We start from the raw sequence: 23,835 nt of genomic DNA, 5'->3' as shown, positions 1-23,835 counted from the left end.
TAAAATCAGAAAGCATCACCAGTAGCCCTGGCCTGGTAGAAAGGACGGAGATTGCTGAGGCCTGGGTTTTAGTTCCAGGTTTACTTTTAATCAGAAGTAACCATGATAACCTTCCTGAGCCTGAGTTTCCCAAAAAGCTGTTCTATAAAAATCTACAATTTTATGTTAAAGATGTAAGGAAGAAGCTATGTGGATTTATGAATGCATGAGAACAACAAAGGCAGTAACACTGGCCAAGCAAGTAATTGACTGCTACCAACTCAAGAAGTTAGTAGGATTCAGCAGTAATTAACCAAGTGCCTAAAGGAAGATAATCCAATGTTTTTCCTTCCCGTGTTACTGTGCATCACAAGGGAAGATGCTAACAAAAAGCTAAACTATGTGCTTATTCCCAAGTAAAAAACAAAAAACAAAAACAAACCAAAAAACCCACAAAAACCAGAAGTACTCTGTAAGACTGAAGTATGTTATAAAACAATATGCACTGGGACTTCCCTGGTGGCACAGTGGTTAAGAATCCGCCTGCCAATGCAGGGGACACAAGTTCAAGCCCTGGTCTAGGAAGATCCCACATGCCGGTGGAGCAACTAAGCCCGTGCGCCACAACTACTGAGCCTGCGCTCTAGAGCCCGCGAGCCACAACTACTGAGCCCGCGTGCCACAACTACTGAAGCCTGTGCGCCTAGAGCCCGTGCTCCGCAACAAGAGAAGCCGCAGCAATGAGAAGCCCACACACCACAATGAAGAGTAGCCCCCGTTTGCCGCAACTGGAGAAAGCCTGCGCGCAGCAACGAAGACCCTACGTAGCCAAAAATAAAATAAATATATATAAAAAATCAATATGTACTACGTGAATACAATTTTTTTAAGTATAACGTATAAAGAAAAAGGATATACACACACCAAAATGTACTTCTCTGGAGAATAGAGGTGATATTTTCTTTTTTGTTTAAATATAGTCCAAATTTCTGTAACACACACTTTGTGATCAAAAATAAACAAGTATTTTATTTTATTTTATTTAACATCTTTATTGGAGTATAATTGCTTTACAATGGTGTGTTAGTTTCTGCTGTATAACAAAGTGAATCAGCTATACCTATACATATATCCCCATATCCCCTCCCTCTTGCGTCTCCCTCCCACCCTCCCTATCCCACCCCTCTAGGTGGTCACAAAGCACCGAGCTGATCTCCCTGCTCTGTGCTATGCGGCTGCTTCCCACTAGCTACCTATTTTACATTTGGTAGTGTATCTATGTCCATGCCACTCTCACTTCGTCCCAGCTTACCCTTCCCCCTCCCCGTGTCCTCAAGTCCATTCTCTACGTTTGCATCTTTATTCCTGTCCTAAGTATTTTAAATGAAATTAAAGCTTATTTTAATTATGTTTACCCCCTAAGCTGTTAAAAAGTTTTAAGAGGTATTCTTGCTTTCAATTCACAACCTAGGGTGGCAGAATGTTTCGGGCAAATCTGTAAAATGAGTTTTTAATATAAACTTAAATGTAGAAGGTGTGAATGTAAAAGGGTACAGCCAACATGGAAAACATTATGGAAGCTCCTCAAAAAATTAAACACAGAATTACCATTTGATCTAGCAACTCCACTTCTAGTGTATACCCAAAGATTTTAAAGCAGCAGCTCCAGACAGTTGTACAGCAATGTTCAAAGCAACATTATTCACAACAGCCAGAAGATGGAAAACCCAAATATCTATCAACAGATAAATGGATAAACAAAATATGGTATCTACCTACAACGGAATGTTATTCAGCCTTGAAATGAAATACTGACACACAGTACAATAGGAATGAACCTTCAAGACATTATGCTAAGTGAAATACGTCAGACACAAAAGAATAAATACTGTATGAGTCCACTTACATGAGGTACCTAGAGTAGTCAAATTCACGGAGACAGAGTAGAATGAGGTTGCCAGGGCCTGGGTGGTATGGGTTTGGGGAGTTATTATTTAATTGATACAGAATTTCAGTCAGGATGATGAGAAAGTTCTGGAGACTGAGAATGATGACACTGGCATAACTTAATGTCATTAAACTGTATACTCAGAAACGGTTAAAATGATAAATTTAATGTTATGTATATTTTACCACAACTTTTAAAAATCAAATAATGATCCCATGGGCTTTTATCAAGCCTGTATTAATAAACTCAAAGATGTTATTTTTAAAAATTAAATGTAGAAGTTTCAGACCTAAAAAATAATTCTGGAAAAGTATAATCATAATTCTGTCTCGGGAAGGCAAGCTCAAATTAGGGAAATTCTGAATGGAACATTTCTAAAAGAAATATCACCTTCTTAGAACTTTCCAGAACTTACATCAATTCAAACTAGATCAAACTAATTGCCACAATGAACAGGTCCTTCCAGGGCTTGATTGATAATCATAAAAATGAGTTGTAATTAGCATGTCAGTTATGTTAAATAGTTACTTGTGAAGTTCAACGAGATAGTGATTTTTTTGCAACATTATTTTTATCCATTTTATTTAGGAAATACTTTCTCATAAATAGCACTGATATGTTCAGACTGAATTATCACTCGTGCATTAATAGGTGAATCAATGATTTTTTGCTGTATGGAGATAAAGCAAGGACAGAAGAACAGAAAAGAGAAATGGAAGCAGAGATTGGAAAAGAGTTTAATGCTCTCAAAGGATAATATGCCAACCCACTTGGATCTCCTTATTTTCTTTGGCACTTGAAAATACATCCTGTGTTCCCAAAGACTGACTCTGGGTCCGTTAGTACTACAGATCTATATCCCATTCCCTGGGATGGCTTTTCCTAGCGACTGGCACCGTCCCTCAGAGAGCTGGTGGCATGGGGAAGAAAAGGTTATTTCATTTTACACTCTGAAAGCAAATGCAATCAAGAGGACAAACACAGACCTTCCAATTTTAGAAATCTAAATCTAGAACTGGAAGACTGAAGGAGTAATGTAGCAGCCAATCTTTTGATCTCTCCAAGAGCACATTTGTTATCCCTTCCCCTAAGATAACCAAGTGTTAAGAGAGGGTGAGGGGAAGGCTTTGTTTTACTGATCCAGCAAAAATATATTTGAATATGTCTCGAGTTTAAAAAAACAACAGGAAATAAAGAAAATAAAATAGGAAAACTTTGTTTTTGATGAAATAATGGTCTCAATACTAAACAATACCAGAAATTTAGGGTCGCCTTGTAAGCCAGCACGTGGCTTCCACAAAGACCTCGACCCCCAAATTCTAACCAGATGTATTTGGCGCAAAGGAGACTGATGTTACTGATGAGACTTTACACCTCCCAACCCATCTTCTGCTGACCTAAGAGCTTGCTAAGGAAAAGAGGTCAAAACAGAGTGAACAACCCAGAACTGGTTAGCCCCGAGATTCTGACTCCTTTTCTGGTGTCATCCTTCGGGCATGAAGTGAACTTGTATCATTCTTTATCTTGGAAGCTGATATCCTCACAGGAAACAGGAAGGACTCTGAATGTTGGGACAATCCATTTAAAATGGCCTGTACGTTCCTCAGCATACAAGCCATAGCCAGGTTTAGACTATTTGAAACAGCAATGTGAAATATGAAAAATGATTTTTTAATTGCAAAAAACTTTAATTAAATTAAAGCACTTACACATAAACCGAAGATTCCTAATAGAGGTTTCTCTATTTTCATAAACTGGATGGGTGATGATTTTACTTATCAGTTTAGTTGCTAACCCACCTTACAAAAGGAATTTATTTATAGTTTATGAGCTACTGATAAAGTCTAAGATGCCTTGCCAAAAAAAAACTCTACCGTTATGATAATGTGAACAAAATGATGGTATATATTAATTCTTCTGACAATGACCCCATATACAATAATGCTGGGGGAAATCATAAAGCAATACAATCATGGCCCCTGCCTCTGAGGAACTTCAGGACTAACAGAAAGTCAATCCTAGGTAAGTGGAAACCTAGAATGCAAATGCAAGTGAAATAACTAAGCAAGCAATGAGATACAACATGCAAACATATAGCCCACGTGATACATGCAAATGGAAAAAAATTATGTGCACAACAATTACTATATAAAAATTATGTCTCCCAGAAAACTGTTACATGAAATCCCAGAAGTCAAATTCTCAGTATTGTAAGCATATGACAAAATGTAAGCATTTCCTCAGTGAAGATCATCCAGGTTTCCTGCAGGAACAAGTGTTTTTTCATCGCCTTCTTCCTTTTTCACCAACAGAAGTTCCCACTTGAAGACAAAAGATTTAAGGGTGTGGCCATCTTTCCCTATTTTTGAGTACATTATATTTCAAATCTAAGAAAACTTTCAAATAGAGGAAACAGGAATAGGGTTTGGGGTAAACTTCTGGGGCACAACTTTACAACTCATTACGTCATATATCCACGCTACAGCAAAAGCCATTCAAAAAACCTCTCAAGTTACAGAAGAGCCACATGTTACTCATAGCATTTTCTTCCATACCTATTCTGATGAGCTTTTTGAGACTGAGCAGATGCTACAATTCTGATTTGGACACCAAATGTATTTCCCAGGTCCAGACAAGCCTCTGAAAGAATCAGCCTAAAAGTCTTTTAAATAAAAATACACTTTAAAACTATTTCACCTATTCTCTGGCATAACTACATCAAAGGAGCAAAATTTCAGAGATTTGCTGAGACACTGATGCTGTTACAGGTAGAACAGCTGTCATCCACTTCTCTTTTCTGCAATATTACTGTACTGCAAGAATGAAAACGAAAGAATGTCCTGAATACTTGACATATTCCACAAAGACTAAGGGACTCTAAGAATGCAGCATTCTCCAGAGGAGTTTCTGCCGTCCTTCATAAAGATGCAGCTGTACAGGTGACAAGGTAACCCTCCTAGTTTCATTTAAAGACCACACGCTGCTGTCTTAGAATTTCCTAACACTCACTGTGATTCCCCTTTGCCTCATCAGTTTCCTTCAAATTCATCACTCGTTTAAGAAGACAACTGTCACCTCCCAACCACCAACAGGTTACTTAACTCGAAGCACAATTTGCAATAATGGCCTCAGGAAGCAATTCTTAAGCCCCATCATCCAAGAGCCTGCTTTCATTTCATTGCACAGAAGCTTTAGGCAATTCTACTAAGTTGGGAATCTGACCGCTCACTGTAAGTGAAGAAAGAATTTTACTGAAGCCAAGTGTTCCGGTTAATAAAGCAAACAACCCAAGTGGCAACAGCATTAGCAACAAAAAAGAATAACATTCAGGGTTGTGAAGCTGACTATCTTGCTTTTACAGAACATTTTTATTTTCAAAAGGAAACCAGAAAAGAAACCTCCATGATTACAAATAACTTTCTTCTATGGTTTTGTGTTTTTTTTTGCACCAAACATACAGACTTTGCAAAATAGACTACATAAAAATAGATGGGTCAACAATTAAAGAAATGGATAGAACACAATAATAGTTCATTTTATTTTCCTAATAAGTCCAAGGCTGGAATGGAGGGGCCCAAGTTCAAACCTATTTATGGTATCGTGAACCTCTCCTACGGGGACATCTTTGAAGTGATTTCATCTACTAGTCTCTGCTGCATGCAAAGTATCAACTGTGCCCTGTAATGGCCTAAAGGCAAACTAAAATTCCAGCAATAGACAGGCAGAACCACACTACATTCACTCCGTAAATGTTTACTGAAAGTCCTCTAGGTAAACATGACACACAGCCAACATCACCCTCTCACCCCCAGCAGAACTTCCATGTGGTCAGGGGGGTCTAGGCACATAAACAGATGCTCACCACAGTGTGGCCACGCTCTGACCGGGAGGTTCGGATGCTACTCAATCACCAGAATCGGGAAGTGTCAAGTACCTGAAGAGAAGGCAGGCACCTGGAACAGTGACCATATATGCCAGGTGAAAGTCTGGTGGAGGAACTGAAAGAAATTCAGCACAGTTGTAGCCAAAAAGCTTAGACTATCCAAAGAGCAACACGTAACCACTGAAGGATCTTAAGCAGGGACGTGGCGTGATCAGGTGTATGTCTGTGAAAGATACTTTGGCAGAATGTAGAGACTAGATGGGGGTGATGGGGGAGACATACTCAGAGCCTAAGGTGGCTGCAGTAACCAGGAAAGAAAGCATGGAAGCCTATGCCAGGGAAACGCAAGTGGGGAAAACAGGTAGACTCAAAAGCATTCTGTAACTGACTGAATGGGAGGAGGGAGCTGGATAAGGAAAAAGGCAGAGCCAAGGCTTACACTCAGATGCTCAGCTTAGCAGTGAGTGATCTGTAATGCCACTTACTATGGTAGAGAGAACACAGCTAGTTTCAGGGGGAGATGAGGAATTCTACTCTGGACATTTTACCTTTAGCTACCTGTGGGATATCAAAGTAGGTATGTCCAATAGATAGATTTATAAATCTGAAGATCAAGAACGATCTGTATAGATATATACATATATGTATAACCAATCACTTTGCTGTACACCTGAAACTAACACAATATTTGTAAATCAACTATACTTCAATAAAAAGAATAATAATTTTAAAAAGAAAGAGATCTGGATTGGAGATTTGGCTATTTGGCATGAGATCACTCAGGAAAAAGTGTGTGGAGTAAGAAAAGAAGACGGTCTTGGACAGAACTCAAAGGAACTCCAACAGCAAAGGGACAAGGAGTGCTCCATAACAGAGACTGAAGGAACAGGCAGAGTAGGAAGATACAGGAGAACAGTGACACAGAAGCCTAGGGGCGTGAGCATCACACAGAGGAGGTAGTGTCAGTGTCGGACGCTGCTGAGAGGCCAAACAAGGTAAGGCCGGAGAAAGGTCCACAGGATTTAACGAAAATTGCTGGTGACCTTAAGAAGAGTTTCAGTGAGGCTGTGGATGGACAAGGCCAGGCTGCGGCAAGTTGAGAGCGTGCGAAAGGTGAAGAGGAGGAAACAATGAACGGAAAGAACTTGTTCAAGAAATTTGACTGTGAAGAGGGGCCTCCCTGGGGGCGCAGTGGTTGGGAGTCCGCCTGCCAATGCAGGGGACACGGGTTTGAGCCCTGGTCTGGGAAGATCCCACATGCCGCGGAGCAACTAAGCCCATGCGCCACAACTACTGAGCCTGCGCTCTAGAGCCCACGAGCCACAACTACTGAGCCCGCGTGCCTATGGCCCGTGCCCCACAGCGGGAGAGGTCACCGCAATGAGAGGCCCATGCACCACGGCGGGGAATGGCCCCTGCTCGCCACAACTGGAGGGGGCCAGCGCGCAGCAGCGGGGACCCAACGCAGCCAAAAATAAATAAATAAAATAAATAAATTTATAAAAAAAAAAAAAGAAAAAGAAATTTGACTATGAAGGAAAAAGGAGAAAGAGGATAGTAACTGTAAAATGGGCTGGAGCTGAAGGACATATTTTGGATGATCTTTTTATTCCAAACATGTTAGACACCTGAAAATGTTTAAATGTTATTGGGAAGGAGTCAGTAGAAAGAGGAGAGGACATAACTAAATGAGGTTTCTGAGAAAGACCAGGGAATGGGATCTGAAGCAGAGGTGTACATAAGCTATAGTAAGCGGGGGAATCTTCCATACAACACAAGAGAAGGACGGATACGAAGAAAGGGAGTTTAAAGGTTGGGGAACCAGAGGTTGGAGTTAATTTCTTTCTTTATCATTCTCTCTGCTATTGAGACTCTGCTAAAAGAGGCTGCATTTTTCAGTTCCACCAGCAATTTATGAGGGTTCCAATTTCTCCATATCCTCACCTAATTATTGTCTGTCTTTGTCATTATAATCATCCTAGTGGGTGTGAGGTGGTATGTCATTGTGGGTTTGATTTGCATCTGAGGGCATTCTCTCCTGAGGTCACCAATTCTCCCAGTGAAGGAAGATGGAAGGCTTACTGTTGAGAGCAAGAGGGGAGGTAGCAACAGAAAATGGGGTGAAGCAATAAAAACAAGGGTCTGAAGTCTGAAGCAGCCACCAGGGAGGATGGGAAAGAGCACTGACCAGGGAAACCTAAAAAGATGCTAAGACAGGGTCCGGTGGGTGCCGGAGACCATAAGTCTATAAAGGCATCCATTTGATCTCCTGTGAGATTTTCTTCTCCAAGAAAAGAGGTTTTTTTGGTTTTCTGGGTTTTTTTTAAACCGAACTAACCAGAATTGGAATGGAAAGTTGCTCAGAGAACTTTTTCATTTAAAGGCAATAAGAAGTGCCCCTGAAAAATCCATCAGTTATTTTTTAAAGTCCTGCAACATATCCATTAGAAATGACAGTCTGGGGCTTCCCTGGTGGCGCAGTGGTTGAGAATCTGCCTGCCAATGCAGGGGACACGGGTTTGAGCCCTGGTCTGGGAAGATCCCACATGCCGCGGAGCAGCTGGGCCCGTGCGCCACAGCTACTGAGCCTGAGCGTCTGGAGTCTGTGCTCCACAACAAGAGAGGCCGCGATAGTGAGAGGCCCGCACACCGCGATGAAGAGTGGCCCCCGCTTGCCGCAACTAGAGAAAGCCCTCACACAGAAACGAAGACCCAACACAGCCATAAATAAATAAATAAATGAAAAAAAAAAAAAAAAGAAATGACAGTCTGCATAAGATTCACTCTCCTTGACCCTTGAGAGCAAAGCACCTCTCAAGACATGTGTTCACTGCAGCAGATCTTACATCTGTACTGCCAAGACTCACGACTACAACCATGGTGCTAAATTCAGCAAATGGCAAACTGCAAGGAACACCACACATCTGTCATCTCAACAACTGGCAATTCCTTTAAAACATGTCAGATAATCCTATCACCAAGTGTTAAGACTGATAATAGCAATCATATATACAAATAATAACCAAATACACAAAAGAAAATGACTTTTGACTTAACCAGTTACCTAGTACTCGACACAGCCAGTCTTCAGTTTAATCAATTCAGTAAGTACATCCCTATGTTAATATGAAGTAAAGATTTAATTCATTTAGAGATTTATCTTTAAAGCATGCCACTGCATATGCTGGCCACAATTTTGTGCTCAGGGATCCCATCTTGGAACTGACTTACCTGTGAACCAGATTTATACCCAGGGTTTGTTACCTTTTGCTGAGTAATATGCCATTCCAGAAACTCAGTGGCTTAAAACAACGGCAATTTGCTATTTCTCTCAATTCTGTGTTTTGACTGGGCTCAGCTGGGGTCACAGGCACTGGGAACTTGACTAGGGCTGAAACAGGCCTTGCTCGCATTATCTCTCTCAGGTGGGTTCTCTTTCTCCACCTAGTCTAGCCCAAGCCTCTGTACGTGCTGTTGGCCTCCAAGAGGGTAAATGCTGGAGCTGCCAGGCCTCTTAAGGACTAGGTCCAGAACTGGCACACATCACTTCCACCACGTTCTACTGGTCAAAGTAAGTCACAAGGCCAGCCTAGATTCAGAGGGAGCAGAAACAGACGGCATCTCTTGATGGGAGAAGCAGCAGTAGTGGAGGGGTGGGAGGAATTGCTGACAGTCATCTTTGGAAAACACCTCTACCACAGCTGTAAACAATATTACCGAATGCTTTACACAATACCACCTGAGTTCAGGATTGAAGCACTAGAGAGGGGATAGACCTTGTCTATTTCCAAAACTAGAACTTTTTCTTAAGCATGAAAAAGAATACCTGGGCAAAAATATTCTTTTTCCCCCATGGAAGGCTAAGCTTAGAAAAGCCATGGAATCTTTTCTGGGGTTGTGGGATAAATAGAGACCATCCTTCAGGAATGGTCTGAGTATAATCTTCCCCAGATGGGATTCATCATTTTCTGAAGTCATTTCACACCTTACAATATATTATGTATGCATGAGTATGATCTCATTTTTTAAAGTATATCTAATACTAAAAAACATAGAGGTCTCCCCAACTATTTGAATTCTTGCTATCCAAACTCTATCTAAACTCAAGAAGCAAATAGATTTGGGTAAATTCTTCAATACTCAAACTTTTGCTACTGGCTCTCCTAGGCTCAGGAATGAACTAGATTTGGATATCACAGTATCTCTTACAATCTGGAATTTCACTATCTGAACACAGCAACCCAGTAAATCTGTCTTGTAAAAAGGACTTACACACCAGGGCTTCCTGGTGGCGCAGTGGTTAAGAATCCACCTGCCAATGCAGGGGACATGGGTTCGAGCCCTGGTCCAGGAAGATCCCACATGCCGCGGAGCAACTAAGTCCGTGCGCCACAACTACTGAGCCTGCGCTCTAGAGCTCGCAAGCCACAACTACTGAAGCCCGTGCGCCTAGAGCCCGTGCTCTGCAACAAGAGAAGCCACCTCAATGAGAAGCCCGCTCACCGCAACTAGAGAAAGCCCGCGCACAGCAACAAAGACCCAACACAGCCAAAAATAAATAAATTAATTTTAAAAAGGGCTTACACCCTAAAATATTAACTTGTTATCTTTAGATGATATAAATTACATGTAATGTACATTCTTCTTTATGCTTCTGCTTGGACTCTAGATTCCTTGAGGGTCCAAACCTTGTTTCCCATGCCTGTCTTACTGTTTAATGTAGTACACACAGAAGGAACAGCATAATAATAACAATAAAGGTCTTAAAAAATAAATTAAATAAATAAAATTCAAAAAAATTTAAAAAAATAAAGAGCGATGCTTACTCCAAAAAATAATAATAATAATAAAGGTCTTTGACTTCCCTTCAGTTTCATCTTCCCCACCCTGACTTTCAGATAAAGGAGGACACTATCTCAGACTTCTCAGCTTGAACTGCTGATTATTAAGATGAAGCCAAGCTCTTGTTGGAACACAGAGGCAACGCTTTAAAATTTTTTAAAGAATTTTTTTAAAGCTACAAACTTGACAGCATTGGTTTTTATGGCTATTTGATTTCCGAAGTTCTCAGAACTTGATCATTTGGATCACACATAAAAGCCACCGTGGAAGAAATCTCTTTAGAGATTAATGTCCCCTCTTCAAGAGAAACGCTGGAGGGTAGAAAAAAAGGACCTGTTTAGAAGTATTAATAAATGGACTAGTATTTGCACAATGGATGAAAAGATATCCATTCCACAGATCAACTGCTATATTAATAGAATCTAAATATACAGTTACATATTCAACCCTGAAAGCAGTTTAAAAAGGTGAAATTCACCAGTGCTCACTTCAAATGGATACTTTCTAAAATCTAAAGCACACTATAAACTGTTGTCAGGGTTAAATCATTTTTCCATTACTTTCAGCATTATATACCTTGGTATTTTCATGTTACTAGCTCACAACGCACACCAGCTTCAGCAACTCATAGTATTTGCCTCCAAGGGCTATAATCCTCCCCCCAAAAAGAATAGGCCAAAGACAAATAAGACTATGAATCGGGGGTGGGGGGGGTTAAGTGTTATAATATTGCTTTATAAAATTGTAATCCCCAGGTGCAGAGTTCTGCAGCAGATGACTTCGGAGAGTCTCACATGCAAATAAATATAAACAAAAAGCTTACTTACGAGAGCAGACCAGAGCGTGCCTAGATGTTCATCTCAAATATAATAGAGCAGGTAGTCTACCCGAGGCAGGACAAGAAATGTCTTTTCATTCGGTTCATCGCACTCCTGGATAAAAGTCCCTATTAAGTGAAACCCCTTGGTGGACTCCGTGGTGTGGGGGAAAGGGAAACAGCGTAGAGTATGGTTTGTGACATTCGGAGTTGAGGAAGAGATGCTAAGATCTTGGGAAGGGCCGAGGGAGGACCGGGAGAGTCGGAGGGGAGGGCTCCTCTCACGCAAACAGCGTCGAGAGCAGAGACAGACCAGCTACGAGCAAAACCGCGTCCCTGAAGCTCAAATAAGAGAGGGAGCTGGGAAAACTTTCCCGACCTTCTCCCAACCCTGTCCCCCCTCCTCCTCGGAAAAAACTCTAGCAAAGGCGCTAACGGTGCGGAGCCGGCCGCCCCATCACCCGCCCGGATGCAGCGCCCGGCGGCCGGGGGGTCGGGGGGGCCGGGAGACCCGGGCCGGAGGGCGGGAGGGAGGGCGCAGGAGTAACGAGGCGCGCCGGCCAGGCCCGCGGGGAAGGGGGAGCAAGGAGAAGGCAGGGGCGAAAGGGGCCTCCGCGAGCTCGGGCCCGCGCCCCCCCTTCCCCACGGCTACCTGGGAGGCCAGCCGCGGCCGCGCGCCGTCCATGCAGGCCCAGCAGCCGGGAGCGCCGCGAGGACCTAGGAAGCGTCGCGGGCCGGAGACTCCCCTGCGAGTGGCGGGCGAAAGGGCGGAGCTGGAGAGTGGGCCGGGGGCCGGGCCGCCGGGTCACGTGGTCCGGGCCGCCTCACGTGATGCCGCAGCCCAGCTCGCCCGGCCAGCCCCAGGCAAATCCGCTCGCCGGGCAGGCTGGGATCCTGTAGTCTCTCGGCCCTGGGCCCGCGGGCACGGGACTCCTCAAGAAGCCGATTGGCCGTCCGAATCCGCCCCCAGGCTCTGCAGAGAGTAGCGGTCGCGCTCGGTGGCTGCCGAGACTCAAAGGCTTTTGTCTCTCGGAACCAGGGACGCGCGAGGGGCGGGCTCCTGCCGCCCTCCCTGGATGATTGGCCGTGGGGAGGGCCGTCCAACCACCCCAAAGGGACCTAGGAAGGACATGCAATTGGAAACTCCTCTCCCTGCTGCATAGCGCGCCCTACCCACGTGGGCATTACTGAGGTGGTGCTTGCAGGGAACAAAGGGCCTCGGAAGAGAGACTCGTTTTACTCCAGAGACGCCCCCACCATCCCATTTATCTACCGGTCGAAAAGCCCCTAAGGCCTGGGGATAGAGAATGTGGCAACTGAACCAAGATCAGAAGGAAGGAGGGAGTGAGGCACAGGGCCCAGGTAATGGAAGGAAGGCAGCACTACCTCGGGGAAGCAGGCTGTCAAGATTGGAAGGGACCTAAGACAGCAAAAGACCCATTTTTTTTTCTTGTTATAAATGAGTAAACTGAGGCTGGGAGTGGAGATGCGTCCTGCTGCTTCATGCAACCTAACATCTATTGAGACCACAGTCATCTTTATAAAGTACTGCACAGCTTTCTGGAAACTCCCTGGCTCTACAGTATAAAGTCCCAACTTCTTGGCATAACTTTCCAAGCAATTTTGTTTAAACTTACTTTTCCCATTTAAATAGGAAAACACAGCATTTTCTAAGCTAAAAGAAGCCTACTTTTCCTCATCTTCCAGCACTTCTGCAACACTACTCGAGGCTCTGGCTGCAGAGAATTCCTGTTTTCCTTGACTGCTCAATTTTCTTTAGATTACTTACTTTTTCCCTGAGTTTGCTTTACTCCTCTTTATGTTTGTTCATTCTTTTGCCTCAGTCTGAAATGCCTTGAATCTGCACCTTCTCCTCCCATAAAGAAAACCAGAACCAGACAGTAGCTAAGGCAGTAAAAACAGATTTTAGTCAAAAACTATTGCAATAGGGGAACTGAGCCCAGTTCTATACTGAGGTTTCTTTTCCCCTATTGCAATAGTTCCTGAATAAACTCTGTTCTTACTGCTTTAACCACTGTTGAGCCCTTGTTATCTTTAACAACACGCCAAGGTACACATCAGTCTCCTACTCATCTTTCAAAATCCAGGTAAAATACCACCTACTCTTGTCTTCCTACCCTACATCCTCCTCCTGATTCAACAGCATCGGCAACTGAAGTTCATTCAGATGGTGTCAGATGTAACTCCTTCCCTGATTTCCAGGACCCTGTACATATTCTGATACATAAATCTCACATTGCTCAAAAATGTACTGTTCACTTCCTCTAAGAAGTAAATTATCTATCCCTATCTTCTTCCCTAGATTATAAACTCTTTAAAACAAGACTTCTGGGCTTATTTCTGTGCCCTCAGTAGCCACTGAATGAGGAGGGTCCGTGTGGTAGGTCCTCAACAACCACTGAGTGAAGGTCCACGTGATAGACCCTTAATATCCACTGAACGAAGTGGCTTGACCAAGGTAGCAGCGGTTTAGTGAATGTACTAAAAGAGGCCTACTTTTCTCAAAACACTGAAGTCAGTTTCTTTAGGCTCCAACCTGATCAAAATTACTTCAATAAAACATGTTTGAGAAAAAAATGGGGGTTTGTGTCATCGAACACTTCCTGAACACTCACTGCTTATCGTGTACCTGATGCTGTATTTGCAGCATCTTGGAGGATGAAAAATTGAATAAGACATGGTTGCTGATCTCAAGGAAGGTGTAGTCTGGTTATTCCAGCCCAGGGTGAAAAGTGTGATACAGAATGCTTCAGTGAACACACATGGGGGACCACGAGTTATACAGGGGGTTAGGAAAAAAACTTCCTGGGAAGGTGAATTTGGTGGACAAGTGGTGGTTAGATGAAAAAGGGAGGGAAGGCTCTTCCAGAAGAGAGAGCAGTGTGTTCAAAGATAGGGAAGCCTGAAACAGTGTTATTTAAGAAAAGCAAGTAACCCTGACTGGCTGGACTTGATGACCTCATTTACATCTGGAACAAAGGAAACCTAATTAGGTTAACGTTAATGTACTTGAAAGAATTCGCCATTTATTAGTATTAGTATTATTTATTGGATTGAGTAACTTTCCATTAGACAAATCTAGGCTCTTCACCTAAAATTGACCTGTGCACTAGTGCTGGGTGATTTTTTTTTTACTTTTTTTTTTTTCCAGCTCCAAAAGCTCTCTACAATTGTTATCTGAAAACAGCAAAATTAGTTGTTCCAAAGGAGATTATTTTAGAGCCCTCTGAACTTTTTCTACAGGACCAAAGAACTCAATTTACAAATAGTAGTTTAAGAAGAAACTGGGCTCTGTCTCCAGACGTGGGCGAGGAGGAAGACTCTTCTAGGTGTTCACGCTAATACAGGACTATGCTGGTAAAAAGCATCTGTCACGAACCTAGGGAAACACAGTTAACGGAAGGGTTAAGGTGGGGTGGGACATAGGAGAACAGTTCTAATCACTCTTAGAGGCTTCAGAAGTTCATTTCCAAAGGTAAGCTCTCAGAAAATAGAAAATTAGAGCATCACCTTTTGTTTGCTCCCTTTTCTTCCACTGTGCTCTTCTACTGTGGGTGTCATTTGGGGCAGGTGTGGGTCAGCCAATCCAGCCCCACTTCCTTCAGCTGGACTATCTAACACTTGATTGAGTGCACCTCTTACACAATTTTCTTTGCCAAGAAAATCTTCTGAAGGTCCCCTAGGCGGACACTTGTTTTTCATACGTCACTCGAAAGTTCTTGACAGTCAGCAAGCAAAAATAAAAGAGATTTCAGTTACTTCCTCAAAGACTTGAATGTTATTTCTCCTGAGAGAATGAAAACAGCTGGGAGCACTCAGATTATCTCCACCTTTTCTTCTCTGCCCCTCCCTCTTCTCATGGTTGGTCAAGATTGAGAGAAATAAGCCAGAGAACCACCAACACTTATAATGGCTAAATAGGGAATATTTAGGTCACTATATCAGATTGTTTACCTGTGTATGTAATTCATAGTCAGGAAATCTGTCTGACATTCTCAAAAACATCATTATTTCTGAGAATTGAGAATGACATAACTTTTAGGATTCTGCAAATGTAATAAAATATAGAATCTATCTAGAGGGAGATTCCACCGTGATTTTCAATTAGCTTAACCAAACAGGTGAACGTGATCAGTCACAATAAGTTTTACAACCTCAATCCTTACTGATCAAACTACTTTGGGGATAATTTCTGCTCTTATAGTTGGGATAAATAAACATGGCATAAAACAAGGCGGGGCAGGGGGGAAGCTTGAGAGATGTGATAATGGAGACTAGGAAAAGAATTTTAATTCTAATTCCTTTTTTCCCTCACCCCGAGAACCAGATGAATTCCCTTTGCTCACCATGAAAACACATTAAATAAACAAACAAGCATCTTAGCCCTGGCTAAAGTAGACTACTCTGCTGATTCATATCTTCACCTGCACTGAGGCAGATGCTACGCTGAACAGGTGGCATAAAAAGATAAACCTGGGGCGGGATAGGGAGGGTGGGAGGGAGACGCAAGAGGGAGGAGATATGGGGATATGTGTATATGTATAGCTGATTCACTGTGTTGTAAAGCAGAAACTAACACACCATTGTAAAGCAATTCTACTTCTATGAAGATGTTAAAAAAAAATAAATAAAAAATAAAAAGATAAACCTACTTTGCTCCCTGGACCAGGCATGAGACTGCTCCTCTCCTGGTATCGATGTCACTCCCACATAAGATCACCTTTATGTGTAAAAGTGATCCAATACACTCTGTTTAGAATTGCTTCCTTGCCCTTTGTCAGATGAAAGAGCTTCTTAAATATGGAATTCGACCAAGGAATCCACTTTACAACAAAGGAGAGGTAGCAGTGGGCACATGGCTGTGGAATCCACTGGACCTATCCCTTGGCAAAACACCCAGAAGCTACTGGCCCAATAAGCAATAGAGCAGCCTGTTGAAAGCTTGGCTGAATTGCCAGCTTGAGGATGATACCCTATGAGGATAAAGTGCTACCCTCTAGGAAGCAGTAATGCTCTAAATCAATCACCATTATATGGTGCTGTATCCCCAGAATACCTGGGAATGAGATCCAAGTGTGGAAGCAGGAGTGTCCCTATTTACCATCAATTCCAGTGACCCACTTGGGGAATTTCTGCTTTTTCATCCTCACAACTGTAACCACAGGTTCAAAGGTCTTGGTTCTCAGAGGGGGAACATTTCTACCAGGGAACACAGCAGGAACATCCATTGAACTTTAGGCTACACCACCACCCAGGCACTTTGGGCCCCTCGTTTCAAGGACCAGCAGGCAAGAGTAAGATCCTGGTGGGCGTAATTGACTCTTACCGTCAAGAGGCAGTAGGGCTACTGTTACACAGTGGAGGCAGGGAAGCATGCGTTTGGCGCACCCAGATAATCAACTTAGACATCTTTTAGTACTGTCTTGTGCAATTTTGATGACAAATGGACAAGAGAAGCAGGTGCAGCCTGAGAAGGGCATGGTAAACAGTAACTGGAACTCGTGGGTTTGGAGAGTCTGAGTCACTCCACTGGGTAAATCACCTAAACCTTCAGAGGTGCTAATTGACAGTGAGGCGGGAGAGGATGGGTACTGGTTGCAGCCTCAAGACCAACTGCAGCAGCAGGGGGGATTGTAGTTCATCTTCCCAACCCTCCTCTTTATAAGTTTCCCAAGGAAAAACGGCACCCCAGTGTCCTGAAGGAACTGCTCCTCAGATTCGTGTGAAGGAAGTGGATCTGAGTGGCGCAAGGCATGGACCACCCTGGATGTGATACGGCCCTGCCCAGACCACAGCTGCAGCCCTCCTAGGAACTGCTTCAGCCGAAGAGAACTGGTTTGCTGAAAGTCAGCCCCTTTCTGGGAGGCCAGCCTCCGCTGACTGATTGCTGCTCAGTCTTACTTTCTTTTGTTCAAATGGTGTTAATTAGAGTCCCTCCTAATAAACTTTCTATGTGCTAATCATCTCAGAGTCGACTTCCCAGGAAATCTTATCTTTGACAGTCTCTTTAGTGTAGATTGCAGTTTGAAGGAGAAGACACTAAACAAGTAAAATGAATTTATGACTTGTACTCTGAAGGAGATGAGCAAGATGCAGTAATAGCAAACACAGGGAAGATGTACTTGGAGAGGAGGTGACATTTAAGCAAGCCAAATATTACACGATAGCAGTCAGCCATGGGAAGAGCAGGTAGGAGAGTGTGTCTTAGGAAGAGAAACATCTTGGATAAAGGCTCTTCCCAAAGAGCTTAGCCTGTTGAAGTACCACCCAGAGATCTGTAGTCCTTTTAAAGGATTTTGTTTCAAATGCAATGGGAGGCCTTTAAAGGGTTTTTAAGCAAGAGTGTAAAATGCTGTGATTTGCACTTTTAAAAAATTCTCTCTGATAGTGAGGAAAAAGACTGGATGGGAAGAAACCATTAAGGAGGTTACTGCAACATCAAGAAACATGCCCACCCAAAGTTTGCCCCTTCCCCTCCAAACCATGTTCCAGGTGCCCAAGACCCTGGAATTCCCAGTCCACTTCTAGGACGTACATGGACCTCTTCCCTATATCCATCCCCCCTAAGACAGACTGCATACCCTTAGGGCCACGGGGTGGTCAGGGAGGGACTGTTGTAGGGCTTGGAAGTGGAGTCTCCCCAAGCATATGTGTAAAGCTCCTTGCAGTGTGGGATGAAGCCAGGATTGGAAAAGATGGGAGATGAACTCTGGGACAGAGACCAGGATGGTACTCCCTCCCTGCTGTGCCAAGTTCCAATATAGAACCCCAAAGATTCCAAGAATACTAAATTCAAGGCTTGGCCATCCAGGTTATTAAAAAGCTGTATTTGTCAAGACACAATAGAATATATTTTATTCAAATTGTTGGCTTGATTTTTAACTCATAAATTTTTAGACATATGATATGTGGGCCTCCATTTGTTATTTGGCACTGGGTTCTACAAATGTTAAGGATGGGCTTAAAAGTCACATTCACCTACAAAGAAACAATACACATACAAAGCTGGCTTCTTACAAACAATAGGTGACAAAGATAATGAAGTAATATCTTCAAAATGATGGGGGAAAATATCTGTTAATCTAGAACTTTCTATCCAGTTAAGCTAACATTCAAAGGTGAGGATAAAATAAAGACGTTTTCAAACCAAGACTAAGAGAATTTCCCACTCACAGACCCTTGCAGAAAGAAGAAAAATAAAGCAAGGAGGAAGGATTAGAATGCAAGAATCAATAATGAGCAAAGAAATTAGTAGATACATTGGTAAATCTAAGTAAACACTGACTATAAAAAAATTACTAATTTTTAGAGGGTAAACACAGGGTGAAACTAGGATATTACACAGCAATCACACTGAAGATGAAAGGCAAAATTCAGAGTTAAACATTCTAAGGTCCTTATGATGTTGCATATACAATGTTAAAAAATTTATCTATTACTTCTAATATTTTTAAGGAAAACATCTTAAGCAAATATGCAAAAAAGAAAGAAAAAAATGAATAGTTAGGATGGACTGAAAAAAAGCAAAATAAGTTTAACCGGTAGTACATATAAAATCATCCTCGTTTCAAAATGCAAAATCAGGCACCAATGTATTCTTTGTAAACTTCCTCTAACCGAAACCACAGACCATAAAATACCATCTCTGCCACTACTGTCCCCCAATTATAAAGTATTGTTCAGCTGTTGCTCTTCATTCTTATAAAACTCCATGGAAGATAGATACTAAAATGTTAGGGGGAATCTCATATACTTGGGGCTTTTATACCAGTGAGTCTAGTATCAATAACTATTTGCACAAAACTCCACTCTTTTCTGTGGGCAATACCACAGAAGGTCTCGAGGAGACCTTCAAGATGGCAGAGGAGTAAGACGTGGAGATCACCTTCCTCCCCACAGATACATCAGAAATACATCTACATGTGGAACAACTCCTACACAACACCTACTGAACGCTGGCAGAAGACCTCAGACTTCCCAAAAGGCAAGAAACTCCCCACGTACCTGGGTAGGGCAAAAGAAAAAAGAAAAAACAGAGACAAAAGAATAGGGACAGGACCTGCACCTCTGGGAGGGAGCTGTGAAGAAGGAAAAGTTTCCACACACTAGGAAGCCACTTTGCGGCGGGGATGGCGGGGTTGGGGGGGAGCTTCAGAGCCACGGAGGACAGTGCAGCAACAGGGGTGCAGAGGGCAAAGCGGAGAGATTCCCGCACAGAGGATCGGTGCCGACCAGCACTCACCAGCCCGAGAGGCTTGTTTGCTCACCCATCGGGGTGGCCGGGGGCTGGGAGCTGAGGCTCAGGCTTCGGAGATCAGAACCCAGTAAGAGGACTGGGATTGGCGGCATGAACGCAGCCTGAAGGGGGCTAGTGAGCCACAGCTAGCTGGGAGGGAGCCCGGGAAAAAGTATGGAGCTGCCAGAAATGCAAGAGACCATTGTTTCGTGGTGCACGAGGAGAGGGGATTAAGAGCACCGCCTAAACGAGCTCCAGAGACGGGCGCGAGCTGCGGCTATCAGCGCGGGCCCCAGAGACGGGCATGGGATGCTAAGGCTGCTCCTGCAGCCACCAAGAAGCCTGTGAGCAAGCACAGGTCACTATCCACACCTCCCCTCCTGGGAGCCTATGCAGCCCGCCACAGCCAGGGTCCCGTGATCCAGGGACAACTTCCCCAGGAGAACGCACGGCGTGCCTCAGGCAGGCGCAACGTCACTCCGGCCTCTGCCGCCGCAGGCTCGCCCCGCATTCCGTACCCCTCCCTCCCCCCAGCCTGGGTGAGCCATAGCCCCCTAATCAGCTGCTCCTTTAACCCCATCCTGTAAGAGCAGGAACGGACGCCCTCAGGCAACCTACACGCAGAGGCAGCGCCAAACCCAAAGATGAACCCCAGGAGCTGTGCGAACAAAGAAGAGAAACGGAAATCTCTCCCTGCAGCCTCAGGAGCAGCGGATTAAATCCCCACGATCAACTTGATGTACCCTGCATCTGTGGAATACCTGAATAGACAACAAATCACCCCAAATTGAGGCAGTGCACTTTGGGAGCAACTGTAGACTTGGGGTTTGCTTTCTGCATCTAATTTGTTTCTGGTTTTATGTTTATCTTAGTTTAGTATTTAGAGTTTATTATCATTGGTAGATTTGTTTATTGATTTGGTTGCTCTCTTCTTCCTTTTTTTTTAATATATATAGATATATATTTTTTTTTCCTTTTTTTCTTTTTGTGAGTGTGTATGTGTATGCTTCTTTGTGTGATTTTCTCTGTATAGCTTTGCTTTTACCATTTGCCCTAGGGTTCTGTCTGTCCTTTTTTTTTTTTTTTTTAGTACAGTTTTTAGCACTTGGTATCATTGGTGGATTTGTTTTTTGGTTTGGTTGCTCTCTTCTTTCTTTCTTTTCTTTTTTTATTACTTTGTAATTTTTTTATTTTTAATAATTATTTTTTATTTCTTATTTTAATAACTTTATTTTTTTCTGTCTTTATTTCTTTTTCTCTCCCTTTTTTTCTGAGCCATGTGGCTGACAGGCTCTTGGTGCTCTGGCTGGGTGTCAGACCTGTGTCTCTGAGGTGGGAGAGCCAAGTTCAGGACATTGGTCCACTAGAGACCTCCTGGCTCCACGTAATATCAAATGGCAAAAGCTCTCCCAGAGATCCCCATCTCAACGCTAAGACCCAGCTCCACTCAATGACCAGCAAGCTACAGTGCAGGACACCCTATACCAAACAATTAGCAAGACAGGAACACAACCCCACCCATTAGCAGAGAGGCTGCCTAAAATCATAATAAGGTCACAGACACCCCAAAACACACCACTGGACGTGGTCCTGCCCACCGGAAAGACAAGATCAAGCCTCATCCACCAGAACACAGGCTCTACTCCCCTCCACCAGGAAGCCTACACAGCCCACTGAACCACCTTAGCCACTGGGAACAGACACCAAAAACAACGGGAACTACGAACCTGCAGCCTGCGAAAAGGAAACCCCAAACACAGTAAGTTAAGCAAAATGAGAAGACAGAGAAACACACAGCAGATGAAGGAGCAAGGTAAAAACCCACCAGACCTAACAAATGAAGAGGAAATACGCAGTCTACCTGAGAAAGAATTCAGAGTAATGATAGTAAAGATATCCAAAATCTTGGAAATAGAATGGAGAAAATACAAGAAACGTTTAACAAGGACCTAGAAGAACTAAAGAGCAAACAAACAATGATGAACAACACAATAAATGAAATTAAAAATTCTCTAGAAGGGATCAATAGCAGAATAACTGAGGCAGAAGAACAGATAAGTGACCTGGAAGATAAAAGAGTGGAAATAACTACTGCAGAGCAGAACAAAGAAAAAAGAATGAAAAGAATTGAGGACAGTCTTAGAGACCTCTGGGACAACATTAAACGCACCAACATTCGAATTATAGGGATCCCAGAAGAAGAAGAGAAAAAGAAAGGGACTGAGAAAATATTTGAAGAGATTATAGTTGAAAACTTCCCTAATATGGGAAACGAAATAGTTAATCAAGTCCAGGAAGCACAGAGAGTCCCATACAGGATAAATCCAAGGAGAAACACGCCAAAACAAATATTAATCAAACTATCAACAATTAAATACAAAGAAAAAATATTAAAAGCAGCAAGGGAAAAACAACAAATAACATACAAGGGAATCTCCATAAGGTTAACAGCTAATCTTTCAGCAGAAACTCTGCAAGCCAGAAGGGAGTGGCAGGACATAATTACAGTGATGAAAGGGAAAAACCTACAACCAAGATTACTCTACCCAGCAAGGACCTCATTCAGATTTGACGGAGAAATTAAAACATTTACAGACAAGCAGAACTAAGAGAATTCAGCACCACCAAACCAGCTTTACAACAAATGCTAAAGGAACTTCTCTAGGCAGGAAACACAAGAGAAGGAAAAGACCTACAATAACAAACCCAAAACATTTAAGAAAATGGGAATAGGAACATACATATTGATAATTACCTTAAATGTAAATGGATTAAATGCTCCCACCAAAAGACACAGACTGGTTGAATGTATACAAAAACAAGACCCGTATATATGCTGTCTACTAGAAACCCACTTCAGACCTAGGGACACATACAGCCTAAAAGTGAGGGGATGGAAAAAGATATTCCATGCAAATGGAAATCAAAAGAAAGCTGGAGTAGCAATTCTCATATCAGACAAAACAGACTTTAAAATAAAGACTATTACAAGAGACAAAGAAGGACACTACAAAATAATCAAGGGATCAATCCAGGAAGAAGATATAACAATTCTAAATATTTATGCACCCAACATAGGAGCACCTCAATACATAAGGCAAATAATAACAGCCATAGAAGAGGATATGGACAGTAACACAATCATAGTAGGTGACTTTAACACCTCACTTTCACCAATGGACAGATCATCCAAAATGAAAATAAATAAGGAAACAAAAGCTTTAAATGATACATTAAACAAGATGGACTTAATTGATATTTATAGGACATTCCATCCAAAAACAACAGAATACACTTTCTTCTCAAGTGCTCATGGAACATTCTCCAGGATAGATCATATCTAGGGTTACAAATCAAGCCTTGGTAAATTTAAGAAAATTGAAAATTGATATGATTATCAAGTATCTTTTCTGATCACAACACTATGAGACTAGATCAATTACAGGGAAAAGTCTGTAAAAAATGCAAACACATGGAGGCTAAACAATACACTAGTTAATAACCAAAAGATCACTGAAGAAATCAAAGAGGAAATCAAAAAATACCTAGAAACAAGTGACAGTGAAAACACGATGACCCAAAACCTATGGGATGCAGCAAAAGCAGTTCTAAGAGGGAAGTTTATAGAATACAATCCTATCTCAAGAAACAAGAAACATCTCAAATAAACAACCTAACCTTACACTTAAAGCAATTAGAGAAAGAAGAACAAAAAACCCCCCAAAGTTAGCAGAAGGAAAGAAATCATAAAGATCAGATCAGAAATAAATGAATAAGAAGTGAAGGAAACAATAGCAAAGATCAATAAAACTAAAAGCTGGTTCTTTGAGAAGATAAACAAAATTGATAAACCATTAGCCAGACTCATCAAGAAAAACAGGGAGAAGACTCAAATCAATAGAATTAGAAATGAAAAAGGAGACATAACAACTGACACTGCAGAAATACAAAGGATCATGAGAGATTACTACAAGCAACTGTATGCCAATAAAATGGACAACCTGGAGGAAATGGACAAATTCTTAGGAAAGCACAACCTTCCGAAACCGAACCACGAAGAAACAGAAAATATAAACAGACCAATCACAAGGACTGAAATTGAGACTGTG

General features: G+C 42.5%; 1 protein-coding gene across 10 annotated transcripts in view; it reads right to left on the bottom strand.

Moving 5' to 3' along the window:
* Positions 1–23,835, bottom strand: part of RCBTB1 (RCC1 and BTB domain containing protein 1) — a 94,436-nt gene that overhangs the window by 36,084 nt on the left and 34,517 nt on the right. For 4 of the 10 annotated variants that reach the window (XM_068526949.1, XM_068526955.1, XM_068526956.1 and 1 more), the window contains exons 1-2: positions 12,122–12,465; positions 11,480–11,584 (exon numbers count right to left, since the gene is read on the bottom strand). The exons of 4 other annotated variants lie outside the window; for them this stretch is intronic. The gene's annotated coding sequence lies outside the window, so the exon portion shown is untranslated. Of the gene's footprint in view, positions 1–11,479; positions 11,599–12,121; positions 12,466–23,835 lie in introns of those variants that run through there. 2 more of the 10 variants (XM_068526950.1, XM_068526952.1) reach the window with 2 other exon arrangements.

This window comes from Eschrichtius robustus, chromosome 18, assembly GCF_028021215.1.
Source record: "Eschrichtius robustus isolate mEscRob2 chromosome 18, mEscRob2.pri, whole genome shotgun sequence".
Classification (NCBI taxonomy): Eukaryota; Metazoa; Chordata; class Mammalia; order Artiodactyla; family Eschrichtiidae; genus Eschrichtius; species Eschrichtius robustus.
Note: the sequence above shows the minus strand (reverse complement) of the source record. Positions and strands in the feature narration are given on the sequence as shown.